Genomic DNA, 12,094 nt, shown 5'->3' on the forward strand with positions numbered 1-12,094 from the left:
AGGTATAACTGTACTTAAAGAAAAAAAAAAGCCTGGCCACACTGGGGATGGGAGGGTTGTATCAGGGAAGGCTTCCCAAAGGAGGTGGCAAATGAGTTGGGTTTCAAAGCAGAAGTAGGAAGTCCCTAGGCATAGAATTTGGGACATGAGGTGGTGGGGAAGCAGAAGGGCCATTTTGGACAGATGGAGCCACAGGTATACACAGAAGAGTAAAAAAACGCAGCGTGTTTAGGTCAGGTCGTGAAGATGAAAGCTTTGAAATGTTGAAGAATAAGGAGTTCTAATAGGCAGTGCAGGTGACGTCTGTGAAGGCAGCTACTCCTGGAAAGGTTTTTATTTAATTATTGAGGGAAGGAGCCATGTGCTTTATTATTGCCTAGGAAATTATTCCTCTATATTCTGCATTCTCTTTTTAGAGAAAGACAAATTTAATTTTTATTTTAAAAACTTCTATGGCCACATTGCGTGGCATGTGGGATCTTGGAAACCAGGGGTTAAACGTGTGTCCCCTGCGGTGGAAGCATGGAGTCTTAACCACTGGACCACCAGGGAAGTCCCTAATTTTTATTTTTTATTGAAGTATAGTTGATTTATAATGTTGTGTTAGCTTCAAGTGTACAGCAAAGTGATTCAGATATATATATATAATATATGTGTATATATATAGAATATATGTGTATACATTATATATTCTTTTCAGATTCTTTTCCATTATAGGTTTTAACGAGATATTGAATATAGCTCCCTGTGCTCTACAGTAGGTCCTTGTTGTTTATCTATTTTATTTTTTTAAACTATTTATTTATTTATTTGGCTGTCGGGTCTTTGTTGCGGCATGTGGGATCTTCATTGCCGCGTGCGGGATCTTTAGTTGTGGTACGCAAGCTCTTAGTTGTGGCATGAGGGATCTAGTTCCCCAACCAGGGATGGAACCTGGGCCCCCTGCATTGGGAGCGTGGAGTCCTATCCACTGCACCACCAGGGAAGTCCCTATTTATTCAATTTAAACATCTTATTTTGAGTTATTTTAGACTTGCAGAAGAGTTGCAAAAATAGTACAGGGAGTTCCTGTATACTCTTCTCCCATAGGGATTTATTAAAGACAAAAACAAAAACAAAACCACAGTAGCCAAGTCTTCCAGTAATTTAGCTCAGTTTCTGCACCTTCTTCCTTATAGTACTGCTTGGCTGTTAAAGTAGGTACTGATGTGATCACAAGGTCTTCTCTGCCATTTTTTGATTTTTGCTTATTTTTCCTGATTGTAAAAAGTGTTTTGAACTCTGTAGACTATTTGATAGTATAAAATAGACAAGAAATTACCCCCATCTGATTCAACCTCTAATAACGTTTTTGTTTCCTTCCAGTCTTTTTTTCTATTTACTTTTTAAATATGGTTGAGATCACACTGTAAATGTACTTTTTTCTTCTGCCTTTTCCACTTAACATAGTATAAGTAGTTTTCCAAATCATTAAATACTTCATAAATATTTACAGTGGCTCTATAATATCACATTGCATGGATTCTTTGGCAGTTAGATTGTTCCATTTTTTGCCATTGTAAATAATATGTGATTAATGTTTTTGCAAAAAGCTTTTTCTGTATTTCAGAAAATTGCCTTAGGCTAGATTCCCAGAAGGGCCCAAGGGGGTATGAAGATTTTTTTTTTTTTAATAAATCTTTTATTTTAAAATAGTTTTAGATTTAGTATAAACATTTTTAAGGTATGTTGTAAGCTATTTTCCAGAAACGTTACACCAGTTTATTCTTCCACTAGCTATGGATAAATACTCATCAGCATTGGGTAGTCTTAAGAAAATTGTTGCAAAATTAGTAGATTAAACAAATGGCTTTTCATTATTCCTTAATATCTTTTTTTGTAGGAAAAGTTTTTACCAAGTTAGATTTTATTTTTGTTTGTTTATAGGAGACAGATCCCTTATGCTTACTTTAGTTACTATTTAAGTATCCTTTACGCTTACTGTAATATATTAGAAATGGTGCCTTTAACTTTTTTTTCCATAGTCTTAAGTTGATTTTTATTGTTTCTTTAAATACACATAACAGAAAGTTGACAACTTTGAAGTATACAATTTAGTGACATTAAAGTATATTCACCCTGTTATGCAACTACTCCCACTCTTCAGTTCTAGAGTGATTCATCACTCCAGAGGAAACCCAGTACCCAGGAGCAGTCACTCCCCATTTCTGCCTCTTCCTAGCACCTGACAACCACAAATCTGCTTTCTGTCTCTATAGGTATGCTTAATCTGGATGTTTCATATAAATGGAATCATATAATACATGGCATCTCAATATCCTTTAAAGCAGAAAAAAAGATGAATTAGATTAAATAAAATTTGAATTGAGTCTATGTATTAATATTAAAGTTTGAAAATTGACAGTCCATCTATGGCAACAGTCTTTTTTTTTTCTTTTAAAGATTTTTTTTTTGGATGTGGACCGTTTTTAAAGTCTTTATTGAATTTGTTACAATATTGCTTCTATTTTATGTTTTTTGGTGTTTTTTTTTTTTTTTTGGCTGCGAGGCATGTGGGTTCTTAGCTCCCCGACCAGGGATCGAACCCGAACCTTGCATCGGAAGGCGAAGTCTTAACCACTGGAGCTCCAAGGAAGTCCCCGCAACAGTCTTGAATTCAGCATATTTAGTTGGTCAAGATGTCCCATTCCTAGTTTATGGTTGTTGTTGGTGAACAGAGGGCTACAGGCCTTGGGGGAGGACGGCACCTGAAATAGGGACAAAGATAGGAAGAATATGGGCTTGGAGAGTGAAAGCCAGTGAAATGACAGCACATTCCATGGCTGGGACTATATAGGAAACTCGTCTAGAAGTTAACCTCTACAGCAGCATGATTTGGAGAACTTTAGGTAAGGTGCTTCCCTCTGAGTCATCAAAAAATAACAACAATAGCAACAAAATAGCCAGCCTAAAAATGAATGAATACATTTGTGACAGTATCTAATGTATAATATCTCAGGAAATGTACGAATTTTTGCTTAGGAGTAAGAGTGGTGTTGGGGACAACAAGGACAACCAGAGAGGGTCCGGGGTGTGTTTCGTGTTTGACATCTTCATTGGAAGTCCTTGGTAGTGGGGGAAGTTTTGTGTGTTTGTGTGGTTTTTCATTTTTCAGGTAGTTTTTCCAAAGGCCTTCAGAGTTTGATCAGGCACCCCCTGAAATGGAATGCTTGGTGTAGATGGAGGATTTTATTTATGGAACAAAGTATAGCTTCCATGGTAAATTCTGTGGGCAAGTCAATGTCTTGTTTTCATTAGTCAGTGTGTTATTTCCCCAGAGCCGGATACCCATGAGAGTGGGGTGGGGTCATTGTGAATCAGCAAAGCCAGTGATCAGAACTTGGATTAGAGATACTTCAGTCTCCAAGTAGGCAGTGGCCTAACTCATTTTATTTGAACATTGCTTATGATTAAGCAGTTAAGGACGGATTTTTGCAGCAAGTATTCAAGTAAGGAATGCATTCAGTGTTTAGCAATTTTAATACATTCCTAGGTATCTGAAAAATAGTATAACCTCATGTTTAAGAGCATGGGTTTGGGGCCTGGGTTTGAATCCTGGCTCTGCTACTTAACCAAGTATGTGACCTGGGACAAGTTACTTCATCTCTCTGGGCCTCATTTCCCTCATCTGTGCAATGGGATTGTTAAGAGGATTAAAGGAGTTGATGTCAGGTCCTTAGGACAGTGCCTGGTATGTACTGAGTGCTAAGTAAATGTTAGTTTTTAAAGTTATCACCATTGAGTAACTACTTTATAGCTTCACTTAGTATAAGAGAAAGAGTTAAAATACTTCCTGTAACAAGTGTTTATTAAGTGCCTGCTGTGTGCTAGTTAGACCCTGGGAACAGAGATGACTAGGAAGTAGTCTCTGCCTATGCACTCCAGGCTACTGGAGAGACCCACACATTAGCAGGAAATTTCTTTTTTCTCTAGTTGTTTTCTCTGTTTTCTTTTTTAAACAAGTGAACATTGTACAAAATTTAAATGATACAGTAGAGTGTACAGAGAAAAGTCAGCCTCTTTCCCTTCTGTCCCCAGAACCCCATTTTCTTCTCTAGAGGCAACCACCGTTACCAGTTTAAAGAAAAGCGTGTGTATTTTCATATTCCCTACTCTACCTCTACTAATGGGTAGCATACTGTACATACTGGTACACTGTTTCGTGCCTTTTAAAAAATTTTAATGTATTGGGTGTAGTTCCACATACCTATGTGTATAGAGCGTTCTCACTATTGCGTAGTATTCCATGATAGGGATGTACCTTATTTAACCAGTCTTGCTTTGATGGAAAATTAGGTTGTTCCCAATCTTTTGTTTTACAAACAGTGTTGACTTGAAGGTCCTTTCACACATAAACTTTTGGAGGAAAAACAAAAATTGCTGTAAGTACATTCGCTGGGTGAAGTTGTCTATGCATTTAAAATTTGTAGATAACTGCTAAATCGTCTTCCCATTGTGGTGGCACTGGTTTATGATCTCGCCAGTGTTGTATGAAAAGTGAAAGAGGTCATTTCAGTTCACCGTGTTCAGTGTAATGTTAGGAAGCCCACAAAGAATGGCCGGCCCTGCCGGGGGAACTTCAGTAGGCTTCACAGAGGTGGTGCCATTTTCAAGGAGTCTTAATGCATAGGTAGGAGTTTTCTGGGTAGAGAAGTGCATCCTAGGTAGCAGGAATGGCATCTGTGAAGACATGGAGCTGTTATGTGGAGAAGCTGGGTCTGGCTGGGTCACAGGGTGGTTGAGGAAACTGGAAGAGGGAGCATGGGGATGGTGACGTCCAAGGGGCAGGTCAGGGCCAGGTGATGGGGTGACTTGATCACCCCTGATGGTCAGGTGGCAAAGACCCTGGGTGGTGGTGAGAGGCTTGCAGTTGAAAGATACTTGAGAATTTGCAAACCAGTCTTTTATAAACCATTTATTACCTGAAGAAAACTTGCCAGACTTGGTAGAACCTGAATCAAAGCTGGAAGGGCTTTAATTCTGAGGAATTTTAATGTGGTACTTTCTTGGAGGTATCCCAAATGCTGGATAGGCGTTTGGGTTCTCCTCCTTCAGCCCCATTAATTAAGCAGTCTCTGATTGAGTCTATTTTATGTATTGGGATTCTATGTAATATTTTTTTCTTAAAAAAAAAGACCAGACAGCTTTTGCTGCTGGAATCATGAATCTAATTCCAACCCATGTTGTCCCAAACACAAATAGAAGCCTGGAAGACAATGGTGCTGTTCTTTTATTCTTTGTGTGCGGCACTGGTAGGTTGATCACTATAAAAATGAAAGTGAAGACGGTGGCATTCTTGGAATTTTTTTGAGCATTTAGTTGACTTATGTGGGATTTTTGTTTATTTGGTTTCTTCCTTTTTTTAAAGCTTACTGACTCATCAGTGAAATATATAGTGAAAGAGTTTGCTCATTTATGGTTAAAGGTGCCAAGGGGTTTTTGTGTGTTATGTCATTTACTTCTCACAGCTACCTGGTGGGGAGCTGTTGTAAATCCACTTCGCAGGTGAAGAACTGAGGCTCAGAGACGTTAAGTATTTTGTGCCAGGTCATGCACAGTTAAGTGGTAAAGTTAGAGGTCAGATACAGACCTGAGGCTGACTCCAGAGTCCACATCCCTCACAGTTACACTGTGACAATTCATTTTAAGGCATTCCCAGGATAGGGAGTACCCAGCCAGATGTATGGTGGAAGGGCACGTTCAGGTGGAATGGTGTGGAATTTCTAGTCCTTGGCTTTGGGCTGTTGCCCAGAGTGAAGGAGCAGAGCTGGGAGGTGGGAATCAAAAGCAGCACTTTATCTTTACCTCTGTTTCCACTCCTTTCCCCCATGTCCTAGCAGGGTCAGTTGGGAACTGTAGGAAGGGTGGTTACATGCTCCCGTCTCAAGCTAATTATGCTTGTTGTTTGGGGTTTGGAGGCTGATAGAAGGCTGCTTCTTGAGTCATCCCTTCATTATCCAGGGATGTGAGCAAGGCCAGGATTCCTGGCAGGATCAGACAGTTGGACAGGAGCTAAGTATCCATTTCCTTTCTCCTGTGCACCTCCCACCTCCACTTCCCCCTCTCCTAAAAAAAATCCCCAGAACTGCCATTGTTCTGTCTTTCTAACCCAGTGAATCTTCAGTGGGGTGGAGGAAGAGAATCATGAATAGTTTCAATATTACGATAGCTTTCCATATTGTAAAAGTTACAGCTTTTTAAAAATCACAGTTGTGATTACCAAGCATACTATTGAAAGTAAAACTTAAGAAAATTGCATCGACTAATAGTGCTGTGCAGAACCCAGCACCCAGGATAGTCCCTGGTGGAGAGAGTTGCTCTCACCAGAGCATGTGGTGTCTTCTTTCTTGGTGACTAGTAGTCATCTATGGTGATGGGAGGAGCATTTAGAGCTCCCCAGTCAGGAAGAGTCACTTCCTACTGAACGCAGATCTCTGCTTGTGTAGCAGCATCACACTTCCTGCAGAATGTAGCACCGTCAAAGGTCCTTCAGCAGCTGCTCTCGTGGGCATCATTGTTTACGTTGTGTGGGATACATAAGCACCCTTTGGCAGTCGGCAGTGATACTTGGAGAGCCTTAGGGTAATGTGACTGATCATAAATTAAGAATTACAGCATTAAGGTGGTGCTGGGTGTACTGAGAGGGACAAGCTGATGACAGTTTAGGAGACTTTGCCTTTATAAAAGCAAATCCAAACAGGGTGGGCTAAGAGAAACTTGTAGTGAGAGAGGAGCTACTGTATTAGCCAGCATTTACATAGTGCTTTGTAATCAACATGCAGTACACACACCTGATTGCATTTAGTGCGAAGGATGCTCCCAGAGCTGGCAGGATTTGCCCAAAGTTATGCAGGCTGTATTCTGGAGCTGGGGCCGGCTCTCACTTGGTATTTTCTCTGCCTGCCAGGCTGTGGCTGAGGACCTCTCAGTGGTAGCATTGGTTCCCATGCAGCCTGTTAGTTCTGTCATTGCTCGTGTAAAAAGCACCTTCTCTGTGTCCCCTCATTCCTGCTTTGGTGCACATTCAGGGGATTGTCATCTGTACCCAAGTGGGAGCAGTACTGGAGCACAGTCTTCTGGGCCCTGTCTCCCTCTTCGCATTTCTTTCTTCCCACAGGAGTGATTGATCTCTTGATGGTGGCACTGGGGGGAGCCCAGCACCAAGGCCCGTATCTACTAGGTGCAAGGTCACTCACTGCATCAGAGCACTGCCCAGCTTTGTGCCTGTGCCCTCTCACTTGCTTCCTCTCAGGAGAAGCTTGTCTTCCTCTGTGTCCCGCCTTCCCCTCGTGGCTAGGCATGGGCGGGCTAGGGCAGTTTAGAACGAGAAAGGGGTTGCAGCTTTACCCGTCCTGAGGAGGACATTAGACCTTGACCTGTACTTGATCTCCTGAGACTGTATATCAATGGATAGAACCAGGGAGGGTGAGAGAAGGGAAATGATTATGCTCCCCCAGATTCCAACAGTCTGTAATATAGTCTGGAGATTTTTCCAAAATTACAAACATGTTATTTTAACTTCTTTAAAAGGCCATTCTGGGAGTAATTCAGGAGGAAGGTGGTATGGGTTTACAAGAGACTTGCTCTTAAATGGTGCAGGTGGTAACAGCAGTGAAATGAAATTATTTACATTTGAGCTGTAGTGTTAATTGTGATTCAGATTTGCAGTATTTTTTTAAAATTTATTTATTTTTGGCTGTGTTCGGTCTTTGTTGCTGCACGCGGGCTTTCTTTAGTTGCAGCGAGTGGGGGCTACTCTTCCTTGAGGTGCACGGGCTTCTCATTGCGGTGGCTTCTCTTGCTGCAGAGCACGGGTTCTAGGAGCATGGGCTTCAGTAGTTGCAGCATGCTGGCTCAGTAGTTGTGGCCCGCAGGCTCTAGAGCGCAGGCTCAGTAGTTGTGGCACACAGGCTAAGTTGCCCCGCGGCATGTGGGATCTTCCCAGACCAGGGCTTGAACCCTTGTCCCCTGCATTGACAGGCAGATTCTTAACCACTGCACCACCAGGGAAACCCTGCAGCGTGTTTTTATGGTGGTCCATCAACCTTGCACCCATTCATTTCCTGATTTCATCAAGTGCAGGGTAATGCCAGCTCATTCATCGTTCCCACAGCCCTTGGAGCAGAACTTCTCTGGGCTTCTTTAAGGGGTAGAGGAGCCATCGTTGGGAAAGGACTCTGGTGGCCCTGCCCAGTGACTTGACCAATAGCTGACTGACTTTGGGCAAGATACTCTGAGCTTCATTTTCCTCATCTGTAAAATGAGGTTGGACTTGCTGTTCTCTGGGGTTTGTTTATTTCTCTCTTAAGATTCTGTGGTCCTCTTTTAGGAATTCTTGGTAGCATGCCTTGTGTTAAATGTGCTCACTAAGTATCTTTTGAGTTTAATTGACTAGGCATGCTGATATAAACATTCATCCTCCTGGGATATGTACCTGGGAAAGAGAAGCAGATGGGATTGTGAAGAGAGCCTGTTCTTGGCTGTATTACACATTTATTTCAGGCTGTTTCTTGCAGAATAACTATTTTTATCATTTGCTTCTTTGGCTGTCTAATTAAAGCCTTCGGACTAGAATATAAATAAGTAAGTGTATAAGTTATATGTATTTTAGCTCTTAGTGGGATGTGGTTCTTGTCCAACCAGCAGATGCAAAATTTTTAATGTCTAGGCTATGTATTATCCTTTTTCAGAAACAGTGTGAGATAATAAATCTGGCATCTGAGAGAGTAAAATAATCCTTTCCTTCTTATTGTACTCTTTTGTCACTTTTTCTTTCCTCTTTGACCAGCTAGCTTGGAGCAGTGAGGAGCAAGGTGGAGGGTACCAATCCAACAGATGAGATTTTTAAAAACTTTTTAGTTGGAAAAATTCCAATTGGACAGAAATCTTGCAAAGAAGGAGTAGTACCAAGAACACTCTTATACTTTTAGCCCAAACTCACCTATTGTTAACATTTTGCCATGATTGCTTTTATTATTTGCACTTCCTCTCTATGTATATTTATGCACATACATACATATACACACACACGATATTTTCTGAACCGTTTGAGAGTAAGTTGCCTACATCATGGTCCATTGCCCCTAGATAGTATATTTCCTAATAGGGATATTCTCTTACATAACCATAGTGCAGTTGTCAACTTTAATTAATTTAACATTGATTCAGTACTTTTATCTGATCTACCATCTGTATTCCAGTTTTGTCAGTTGGCCCAGTATGTCCTTTATAGCATTTTTTCCCTCCAGTACAGGATCTAGTCTAGAATCAGGAATGACAGTTATTTGTCATGACTCTGTAGTTTTCTTTAGATTTGCTGGAAAATTTTGAAAGCAGTGCACCTGTCCATTCGGAGCTAATTGGTGCCTCTTGTTATTATAGCTTGTCTAGTAGTAGGTGGATTGGTTTTTCCCAGCATAAAACACACTGTCCTCTGTGTACAAGATGTTTCCTCTAATTGGTCCCCATAGGGACAGAATATACTGCTTTGGCTTTCTCCCTACCATAGTGGGACCCATTGGGCTTTCTGGCCCAGATGACTGGCAGTCATCCTGCTCCTGACTCCTGGTCCTCAGCAGTAAACAGATCCTTTTGTTCATGGAAGGGATGGAGAATCTGACTGGGCACTTTCTGCAAACCCAAGAAATACTGAGGGTGGGAGGGGTGGGAATGTCTTGTAGTTGATCACCTTTATAGTAGTTTTAGACTAAAGCAGATAGGTGCTTTTTAATAATTAGAGTTATGTTTAGATACAGCCACAGTATATGTTTTAATCAAATATTAAGTATCTGCATGATGATATCATTCAAAGTTACGTCTGTAGTTACTCTCAAAGGGCAAATATTGTTCAGATTTAAGCTGTAGGTGAGACAGCCAGGAGCCTTTCGAGGCACACGTATAACTTTAGTAGTTAGTTTCAGTCATGTGTTCGTAGAGTTGTGGTAAGTGCATCTGCCCCGGCCTTGCTTTCCCGGAACATGGTGTGGCTCTCCATGTCTTTCCTTCAGTAGAAAATATATATGTATATATTTTTTGCAGTACGCGGGCCTCTTGCTGTTGTGGCCTCTCCCGTTGCGGAGCACAGGCTCTGGACGCACAGGCTCAGCGGCCATGGCTCACGGGCCCAGCCCCTTCGCGGCATGTGGGATCTTCCCGGACCGGGGCACGAACCCATGTCCCCTGCATCGGCAGGCGGACTCTCAACCACTGCGCCACCAGGGAAGCCCAGTAGAAAATATTTTTTTTCCTTGCAACTTTTGTATATAACTTTTATTTTTTTATTTTTAAATTTAAAAAAAGTTATTTATTTTTATTTTTGGCTGTGTTGTGTCTTTGTTGCTGCACGCGGGCTTTCTGTAATTGAGGCAAGCAGGGGCTACTCTTTGTTGCGGTGCCTGGGCTTCTCATTGCGGGGGCTTCTCTTGTTGCGGAGCATGGACTGTAGGAGTGCGGGCTTCAGTAGTTGCAGCACGCTGGCTCAGTAGTGGTGGCTCTCAGGCTCTAGAGCGCAGGCTCAGTAGTTGCGGCGCACGGGCTTAGTTGCTCTGCGGCACGTGGGATCTTCCCGGACCAGGGCTCGAACCCGTGTCCTCTCCATTGGCAGGCGGATTCTTTTTTTTTTTTTTTAACATCTTTATTGGAGTATAATTGCTTTACAATAGTGTGTTAGTTTCTGCTGTATAACAAAGTGAATCAGCTATACATATACATATATCCCCATATCTCCTCCCTCTTGCGTCTCCTTCCCACCCTCCCTATCCCACCCCTCTAGGTGGACACAAAGCACCGAGCTGATCTCCCTGTGCTATGCGGTTGCTTCCCACAACTATCTGTTTTACATTTGGTAGTGTATATATATCCATGCCACTCTCTTACTTCGTCCCAGCTTAACCTTCCTGGCAGCCGGATTCTTAACCACTGCGCCACCAGGGAAGCCCGGTATATAACTTGTAGAGTTAATTACTTCACTATGTATCTGTACCCTTTGTCTCCCCTCTGTCTTTGGTGGAAGCATTCAACACCCCCAGGGTGACTGCACTTCTGAGTGTCAGACTTTGAAGATTCAACTGGTTTTACCAATTTGCTTTCAGAGAAATAAAGTGAGATTTCTACTTCATCATGGTGTGTTTAGTTTGTTTTTTAAAAGGACAGTATCTGCAGGTTGAGACACAAAGAGCAGTGATGGGAAAGGTGGGAAGAAGACTTGTTCTGCGTATTCTTCTCCTGCCTGGGGCTTCCTTGGTGTGCTTCTTAGCATTTTGAGTTGACTGCAGGAGGGGATGGATAGATGTCACATTGTTTCCCATTGTGTGTTACTTTAAGCTTAGTATTTCATCTCTACTTATATGCAGGCCTAAAGGCCAAAGAGATTTTTTTCCCTTGTCTGTTTTCTTTGCAGTGGTGAAGGGTATAGGGAAGAATGAGAGTGTTCTTTTGAGAGTTTAGGCATCCATGGTAATCCTGTTAGCTCCCAGAGTTTATATGAGATTGAATTTCTTTGCTAATGGCGTCTGTTGTAACACACCAGGTATGTTTTGCATACTTTTTATTTTTAACCTTGGTCAGCAGTTAGTATAGAATCACTTTTCTCAGAAACGTTCTTTATGTATAAGTAAATAGAGTAGTAAAACTGTTCTAGATATGCCACAGGAGTATTTGACTTGGAACTCTGCTATGCTCGCCGTCATTTTTTTAGGTTTACTATCAAGGAAGCATGAACCTGAATACAGAAGCCTCATGTGATTCACCTCCTTGAAGGATAGACAAAATGTGGCTCCTGGCAAAAAGCTTGATAAAAACCTTCTTTAAAAAAAGAGTCATTTTGGGCTTCCCAGGTGGCACAGTGGTTGAGAGTCCGCCTGCTGATGCAGGGGACACGGGTTCGTGCCCCAGTCTGGGAGGATCCCACATGCCGCGGAGCGGCTGCGCCTGTGAGCCATGGCTGCTGGGCCTGCGCGTCCGGAGCCTGTGCTCCACAAGAGAGGCCACAGCAGTGAGAGACCCGCGTACCACAAAAAAAAAAGTCATTTTTTCCCCAGTATCTATTTTATAAAAA

This window comes from Phocoena phocoena, chromosome 15 (genome assembly GCF_963924675.1).
Source record: "Phocoena phocoena chromosome 15, mPhoPho1.1, whole genome shotgun sequence".
NCBI classification, from domain to species: domain Eukaryota; kingdom Metazoa; phylum Chordata; class Mammalia; order Artiodactyla; family Phocoenidae; genus Phocoena; species Phocoena phocoena.